General features: G+C 42.2%; 3 long non-coding RNA genes across 5 annotated transcripts in view; 2 read left to right on the forward strand and 1 right to left on the reverse strand.

The window, feature by feature from the left end:
- Nucleotides 1-4103, forward strand: part of LOC123962609 — a 26183-nt gene extending 22080 nt beyond the window's left edge. Inside the window, exons 1-2 of one of the 2 annotated variants that reach the window (XR_006823013.1) lie at nt 3680-3732; nt 3829-4103. This is a non-coding gene — a long non-coding RNA (uncharacterized LOC123962609). Of the gene's footprint in view, nt 1-3679; nt 3733-3828 lie in introns of those variants that run through there. The other variant, XR_006823012.1, reaches the window with a different exon arrangement.
- On the reverse strand, nt 70-3485 carry LOC123962608. Of its 2 annotated transcripts, none has more exons than XR_006823011.1 (4): nt 3071-3485; nt 1198-1332; nt 788-1053; nt 70-343 (listed from the first exon to the last, which is right to left on the reverse strand). It is a non-coding gene; the product is annotated as an uncharacterized LOC123962608 (long non-coding RNA). The 2 variants fall into 2 exon arrangements; XR_006823010.1 differs by having other exon boundaries at nt 2885-3485.
- Nucleotides 4104-5002: 899 nt separating the features above from the next.
- Nucleotides 5003-5922, forward strand: LOC123963474. Its single transcript, XR_006823181.1, has 2 exons — nt 5003-5290; nt 5463-5922. It is a non-coding gene; the product is annotated as an uncharacterized LOC123963474 (long non-coding RNA).
- Nucleotides 5923-8218: the final 2296 nt, after the last annotated feature.

Genomic DNA, 8218 nt, shown 5'->3' on the forward strand with positions numbered 1-8218 from the left:
TATTTTTTATTATTACTATTTTCCAATCCTGTAATTTGTACATTTAAAATTATAAATCGTATCACCGTTATTTAAGAAGTTACCTTTGAAATGTTTTAGAGACAGTGGCTCTGGAGGGGGCTGAGGCAGCCCGCTGCGCAGCTGGACTAGAAGTAGTCGCAGGTGTTCGCATGAACGTGAAACGTTGAGCTGTGGTATTTGAAGCTGATGAGGTGTCGTCCTCCTCACCGTGAACCTCATAGTGAGCTCTTGGAGTAAGGTCCAATGTGCTGAAAACACCAGAGGCTCCAGGAAATATTGCCACATTTGCGTCGTCAGTCATGTAGAGACTATGAGTTGAGACCTGTCAAGAAATTCATACGTCAAATAACCGCAAGTGTTTATTTCCAACCATTTCTCAATTAATATTTTTCAGTGACTACTGAGAGGTAACTTATTAAAATGCTAATGTTAACGTTAAATCTGTAAGTGACTAGATAGCGTTGCATATAACGTTAACGATAATAGATAATTCAAAACGAGGCGTAGCTACTTCTGACTGTCCACTAAAGTTAGTCAACACCTCCACTAACTTTAATGGGGGTAACGTTAGGCTAGCCTCACTAAAATCTTTGTATGATGATATTTTGTGTGGCATGTTAGCCTTTTACGGCTGAAGCATAGGTGAACGGCCACGCCAAATAAGAAAGATGGTCTTGATGTAACGTAAACTTATCAACAAGTTAGCTAGCTAACGTAGTAGCTATAGCTCATAGCTAGCTAACTTATATCTTAATATATTTTTTACCTGGAAAATGCGACTTAGTTTTTCTGCAGTCATGTCTTATTCCCTGAGACAGACTTTTTTATTGTTTCGGAAAACAACGTATTGTTCCATGTCCATGCGTCACGCTCTCTGATCACGCTCAATTACACAGGCAGCACGTACTTTTTTCGACACAGCTCCGTCCTCATTGGCGCTCTTGTCACGTAAATGACCACATCCGGTCTCGGAATATGAACAAACGAGCCTTTTTTCGTTTTCTCTTTTAAAGTAATTTTATTTTTTGTTACCTGAAATAGAAAATGAAACTCAAATTATTTTTTAAAATATCACTCATTCATTTTTGACACTGAAAAAGAGAAATAATTTGTATTTTAATGTTTGTATGTTAAAAAAAAAATCAAATAGCCACTTGTTTTTTGTTTTTTTAATACCTGTTTCTAAAAGGAAAATCAAATGACCAAAAGATACACGGACCCTCCTCCCTTCCAATCTACATGTTTGTCCAACTTTCCTGGGAATGTGGACTCTAGTGGCTTCAGTCTGATCCTCCTGAATTCTTCCTTGATCTGAGAAAGAGTGAGCAAGAAAGAGAAACATGAGATACAGAGAGAAAAGAATTACAGACATAGGGAAAGAGAAACAGAATACCAAGAAAAAGTAACCCTAGAAACTACCACAATGGGATCAACAAAAATAGATTACCAAGTTAATGGGAACTAATGTACAGCCAGCAACATTTGGTGAATACACATTAGTAATAAAGTCTTGCTGTTCTTAGTAAAAAAAAAAACAACAACAACAGAATTACAATAATAATAATTGAAATAATATATTTATATAAAAAAAAATTTTACTTAATTTTTGATAAGTCTAAATGCAAAAAAAAGAACAAAACAGGACAAGTAGGACTCCATCTGAAATGAAAACAACTTTTTGTCTGGCCCATGAGCTAGTTAATAAAACTTCCCCCGCACTTTACTCAACATAATAAACCAATCTATTGAAAGTTACATACCTTTATTCAGTGTACTTGTCAAGAGAATCACATGGTGCCTTAGTAACTGACCAATGCAAGAAATCAGAACCACAAAAATTTTCTTAACTATAATTAAAAATAGTTTAAAATTTTCTTCTCTCCACAACCACTGCAGGTGGTTGACCTGCAGATCAGACAGAAGGGCATCTTCATTTGGAGGCTCCTCTGTACCACTGTAAAAGGACTGATACAGGAAGTCATTCCTACCTGCAGTAATTCTATAGGACTACCCTGTTTGCAAGAACAGACAACCTATATCTGACTGACATTGCACATTCACACACTCAATATACACAGATTGCACATCACATTGTAAGTTGCACTCCTAATACAGCTACCCTATATACTTCTGTACATTTCTTATTTTATTTATCTTTATACAGGAGCTGGTTAGTTTTTTTTCATATATGTACATATATGTAATCCTATAGGGCAAATGTGCATTGTCAGTTACCATCCACTACCGTTATTATAAGTGTCTGACAACATTATAGAAAGGATCCTTTCAGAGACGGACCTTTTTGTTAAAGAGCAAAATTATTTTTGTTTAACCAGAAAAAACTCCAAAATCACCATCACCAAACACACACAAGTCAATCAATCAATACTTTTTGCATGTATAGAGCCAAGTAAATGGGTGAATTTAGGGTTCATTTCAACCAAACCAGAGTGGTGGTTGTTGGAACAATGGAAAGACAACCAAGATGGTTTGTGAAGGTTGTAACTTGTGTCTGTCGACATTAAATTAAGTGTGTTTTATGATGATAAAATTAGTTAATTTGAATGGAGTCTGGTGGGTTTGGCGATTGAAGGTGTGCAGCTGCCCATTGTTTCACGCTGCCACTGCAGCGGACTCTTGGACCAATTTCAAATGTCCAGGTTAAAAGAAAACAACGTTAAGTTAGTCCAAGACATTATTCAAGCTGCTCTAAAAATCCAAGTGCTAACATTAGCTTACACAACATGCCTTATTTTATAGCTGCATGCTAACGTTAGCTTCAAATTAACGTTACACTAGAACAAACTATTTTGTCCGCACTTGCACAGTTTCAATTACACATGAAGCAACTATAGCCACCTACCAGCTTAAGCTTCGCATGGCATAGAAGTAACTTTTAGCCACATGGTAACATTAGTTACATTACTCCGGCTTCCAGTATAAATCCACTATAACGTGATCTTCAAATTACACGTAAAGCCTCGTTTTTACCTGAAAACTGTAAAGACTGTAGTAAGGTAGCTAACCACTTTGCTAACTGTTTTCTTACCTTAAATTTGATCCAAATGTTCCTCCTTTGAAATGCAAGGGGTTTCCAGACCAACAGAACAGGAGGGAGTCAACGCAGCTCCTCCAGGCTCCTCCCACTTCAGAATAATTTTTTATACTGAGTAGATAGGTTTGTTGTGTGTGTGAGTACCTAAGAAGACTGGCTGTGATTCCTTCGATCCATTTTGTAAAGAAGAAAATGCACAATGTCTTGTGTTTTGAACAAATGCATATTAATTAAAAACTAGATATATTCATGTAAAGATACAAACTTAACATTTAATTGTTAATATCCCAGATTTAATTACATTGCATTACAACATTTACTCCTACTCGGATTTGGTGCAGTCTTAAGAAAGTTTTAATAAAGAGGGTGTTGTGGTGGCAGCCCGGCTGACGGTGAGTGCCCTGTTTATTTCTACTTTTTTCTTGTGATTCTGTTTTTCCCTTGTGTTTTGGCCTGCCTGTCTGTCTCCTCTGCTCCCCTTGCTTGTGTTCTCCCTCTCTCTCTCTGCTCCTGAGCCGAGCTGACGATCCACACCTGCACCTCGTCAGCCACCTGCTTTGCCTGCCACACCTGCCAGTAATCAACTCCATCCCTGCCAGTATTTCAACCCCAGTTCTCCACACAATCTCTGCTTGATCGTCGTTGTTTCTGACCTGGTGCCACTGCTTGCCTCAAGCCCTTTGTCCCTTCATCTCTGTTTCCCTATTCTTAGTTTTCCCTGTGTCTAACCCTGTCTGTCTGCCTTCCCCCAGGTTCACTCACCCTTGTCCTCCGTCGAGTCAGCTGGGCTCGCCCACCTGCCCACTCCCCTTGGACTTCCCCCACGGCGTCCTCCCGGCTTTCCCTTGTGCCTTGCCAGTCAGCCTGCCACCACACTCCTTCCCCCCTCGGCCTCCTGTTTCCCCTGGCTCTCTCGCCTGGACTTCGCCTGCCTCGACAGCTCCTCGGTCCCTCACGCCCGTGTCCCCTGGTGTCCATCTGTTCTCCACCTCCAGCCCTTTTTCCCTCAATAAATCGCTTAAAATACTGTGTTGCGTTTGGGTCTGTTCTGTTAGAAACCTTAACAGAGGGATCGCTACTCTGACTCCACTCCAGGCCAAAGACAAACCTCTGTTTGGGTGGAGCTCATAAATCTCTTAAGTCTTTAATTAATTTTTAATTGCTGCTTATTACAAGCACCTTAAAATAAAGTGTTACACTTTGTTTTTATTTTTAAGTTCTAACCAGCATGGCATTTCTCCATGGAAATCTTTTCTTACCAGAGACCACCTATACCTCGGCTGGTGCAATGGCATCAATAACATTTGTAACTTTAGAATTGAAATTATCTACAAGCTCATTGACTAAGACCCATGAAAGGGCGGGTGTGGAAGAGAAAGCCTGAATAAATATTTCACTGGTGTTTTTAGTGATATGCTGTTTTGTTATTACCTCTATTTTAATATTTGTGTACATGGAGACAGCACTCCCAAAGAAAACACAGGAATGTCATCAGTCACCACAACTTTGTAAATGTTCAGACCTTTAGAGATGACTAAATCCAACGTGTGCCCCTTATTGTGTGTGGGCTCCGTCACATGCTGAGACAGTCCATAATTATCAAGAACCACAATACAGTTCTTTAGTCCCTCTGTCCTGGGCATTGTCAACATGGATGTTAAAATTGCCAACAATAACTACACAGTCAAAGTCAATACAGATTATCAACTGCATTTGATGAGAGAAATTCAGCTGAAGAGCCATGTATTTATGATTTTGGCCTATTAATGCCACGGTCGGCTGCAGCCTCTCAGTGAAGCTCCACCCCCCTGTCTCTCTAGAAGCAGGCACACACCTGTGCCGCTTTAAGAGTTGATTTATAGAGAACACTCAGGATCTCTCTGTAGGCATTGTGTTCCAGTGTGGCTAGAGAGCAGGTATGTCTTGTAGAAGTTATGAGTCAAGGCTGACAATGTTTTTAATTTGTGAACATGTTTTAATTTGTTTAATTCACAGGTATTTTAAGCCACCTGTCGTCCATACCTTGTAAGCTGAATAGCCTGTTGTGCTAAAGTTCACCACAGAGAAGGCAGTGGTTGTTAATGTTAGAGCTATGCAAGTTTAGTAGTTTGTGTGCCTTTTGATAACAAGATTCACACTGCAGTGGGCCTAAACATCTGATCCATAAACGAGGTGGAGTCAGAGCTGGGTTGACTACTTACTGCATTGTTTGAGGTAAATATTATTTGTCAAGTATTTAGCAGGTATGTTTTTGTAGTATGTGTTAAATAACTGAACTAATTAAATTCTTGTAATATTAGGGTTTTATAGCCACTGCTGTTTTGCCTGCCTGATTAACTGCTGCTATTTGTGCTTGAATTTTTATGTCTAATTCTTATTTTATTAGATTTGTTACAGGTGGATGGGCCCCTGTGAATGTGTTTGCCAACTGCTAAGGTCTGCTAAGGGTGTGGCTGTTTTCCCTCTTTTGGCTGTACGATTTCCCTCAGCTTGTTAGCCATTTCTACCCCTTTTAGTGTTTTGCCAGACGGACAGGGTGGTGGATTGTAGGAACCCCTTTCCCCTTCACTGCATGTGGTGGTGGGTATGACAGCTGTGTGCGCATGCTTAACTTAGTTTTATTGTGTGGTGTTTGTGTGTCTTGCTGTGTTTAGGTGGCTGCGCACCAGTGTGAGTGGTGGTGTCAAGGCACCTGGGTGGCCCCCCTGCAGGTCTGGCTCCTGTAGATGCTGAGGTGGTTTTTAACCGTGTGCTTTTATCCCTTAGCATTTCTGACAGTATTGGCATCTACATCTTATTTGTTATTGTTTGCGCTTGTGCATCGAATAAAATTGCCCAAAGCCTGATATTTACATTTCCTCATTTGGTAGACTCTCTTATCCAAAGCGACTTATATTTGAGGTACCATACATACAAGCATCAACAGGGCATCGAATACAGATCTACAACTGACAATACATACTAGTAAGAGCTTATAGTACATATCACATCAATGGGGTAAATACCTAGGGAAGGAAGTAAGAGTTAACAAAGTGCAATCAATACAAGATAATTGTAGGGGATGGAAGAGCACAGGAAATGCATGTTAGAGGTTAGAAGTCAGAGGTGTTATAAGAGGAAGTGTTCTCGGAAGAGATGAGTTTTCAAGAGCTTCTTGAAGATAGAGGGACACCCCTGCTCTGATGTGTGGTAGCTCGTTCCACCATCGTGGTGTCACAGATGAGAATAGTCGGGACTGGGATTGCATTGTGTGAAGGGATGGCAGAGCCAGGCGGCGTTCATTGGAGGAGCGTAGCGGCTGAGAAGGAACGTAAGTTTGTATTATGGAGTTTAGGTAGATGGGTGCAGACCCAGTAGTCACTCTGTATGCAAGCATTAGTGAATTGAATTTGGCCACAGGGAGCCAGTGGAGGTCACTGAGTAATGGAGTGACGTGAGTCCTTTTGGGCTGATCAAAAACCAGACGCGCTGCTGCATTCTGAACCATTTGTAAGGGTTTCACCGCACAAGCTGGAAGACCTGCTAGGAGGGCATTGCAATAGCCGATGCGAGAGATAACCATGGCCTGTACCAGAAGCTGGGATTTGAACCCTTCACTATTTGCCTTGGTGACAAATTCTGGCGTTGTCGGCAGGATCTGGCCTTTCAATATTTTATGACAGACTTGTGTTTTGACTGGTGTTTCTGATAGGGCAAAACAGCAGCTGGCACATTGAGGGATGAAAGAGCAGCCCATGCCAGAAGCTGAATCTGTTTTTAGGGATACTTCAGGTATTGGGGTAGATGAATGGGTGGAAGAGGTTCAGGCTAGCATTAGAGCTAGGAGGTTGGATCCCCTTGACCAAGCATTCTTTATTTTTGACCATTTAGAGGGTGAAGCAAAGGATGAGATTTGGTTTCGGCCGAGGGCAGACGGGGACAACCCAGACTAAGTCCTGGCTATTCTCAAAGAATTTATGGCTGCTCCAGATCCTATGTTGCACTGCAGGAAAGGTTTTGGTTTTTCTAGGAAGCAGCTGGAGGGAGAATCGTTGCAGGAGTTTTCCCACGCCCTGTTATCCTTGATGGAAAAGGTTAAGCATGGTGCCCCTGATGGTATGCCTAACTCTGATGTTTTGTTGTGTGACCGTTTATTGAAAATGTTTGTGAACCTCCTTTACGCAGGGAGCTGAAACAGTTGGTCCGTCAGAACCCTCGGTGGACTTTGCTAGATGTCAGAGCAGCAGCACCTGTTGCCGCTGCCAAAGGCCAGGTTATTTTGCTCGGGACAGTGATAATGAGAGGGCCTCTCGCCCAGCTTTTTCTTAGTCATCCTCAAGTCCAAGCTACAATGACCTCCCAGCCCGCTGAATTCCAAGCCCACCACCTGTTAAGCCACCCTGGAGGGGACGCTGCTGACCACACTCCTGCAAGATACCCCAGTAAGCGCTGCTACTGTCTCCCAGCTGCTAGGCCCTTGCCGTAAAGTAGCGGTTAGCTTAGGGGGACTAGTGGTAAACTGCCTGCTAGATACAGGGTCTAATGTATCTACACTTCAGGAGAGTTTTTTTTTTAGGCAACACTTCAGGAGCAAGTTAAATCTTGCCATTGGTTGCAACTCAAAGCTGCAAACGGGCTTAGTATCCCATACATAGGCTATGTAGAGCTGGATGTCACTGTTCTAGGGAAAACTATCCCAAAACGAGGCTGGCTAACTGTAAAAGACCCACCAGAGCAAAACGTTCCATCATCACTGCCAGGTGTGCTGGGTATGAATGTCATCTGGCATTATGAGTTTCGTGAACATGGCCCAGCAATGCTAGACTGCCCCATCAGTCTTTCTGAACCCTGGCAACAAGCCCTGCAATACTGCCACCGGGTGTGAGTGAATCCTCCACAGAGTGGAAGTAGGGTGGCTAGGGTCAGAGGCAGGAAATCCATCAGTGTACCAGCTGGTACAATACAGTTTGTAGCTGCAACTTGTTTTTTTGCTTTGAGTCCCCTGGTGCAGTTTTGCTTGAGCCACTTGGCTCAAATTCCCTACCTGAGGGCTTGCTGGTCTCCCCTGCACTCAAGGTGGTTAGAGGTACAGTTTATGTCCCAGTTGTTAATGTGGGTACTACTCCTGTCACCCTTTATCCCCGTAGCTCAGTAGGAATACTG

The sequence above is a fragment of the Micropterus dolomieu genome, linkage group LG23, assembly GCF_021292245.1.
Source record: "Micropterus dolomieu isolate WLL.071019.BEF.003 ecotype Adirondacks linkage group LG23, ASM2129224v1, whole genome shotgun sequence".
In the NCBI taxonomy this organism is placed as follows: domain Eukaryota; kingdom Metazoa; phylum Chordata; class Actinopteri; order Centrarchiformes; family Centrarchidae; genus Micropterus; species Micropterus dolomieu.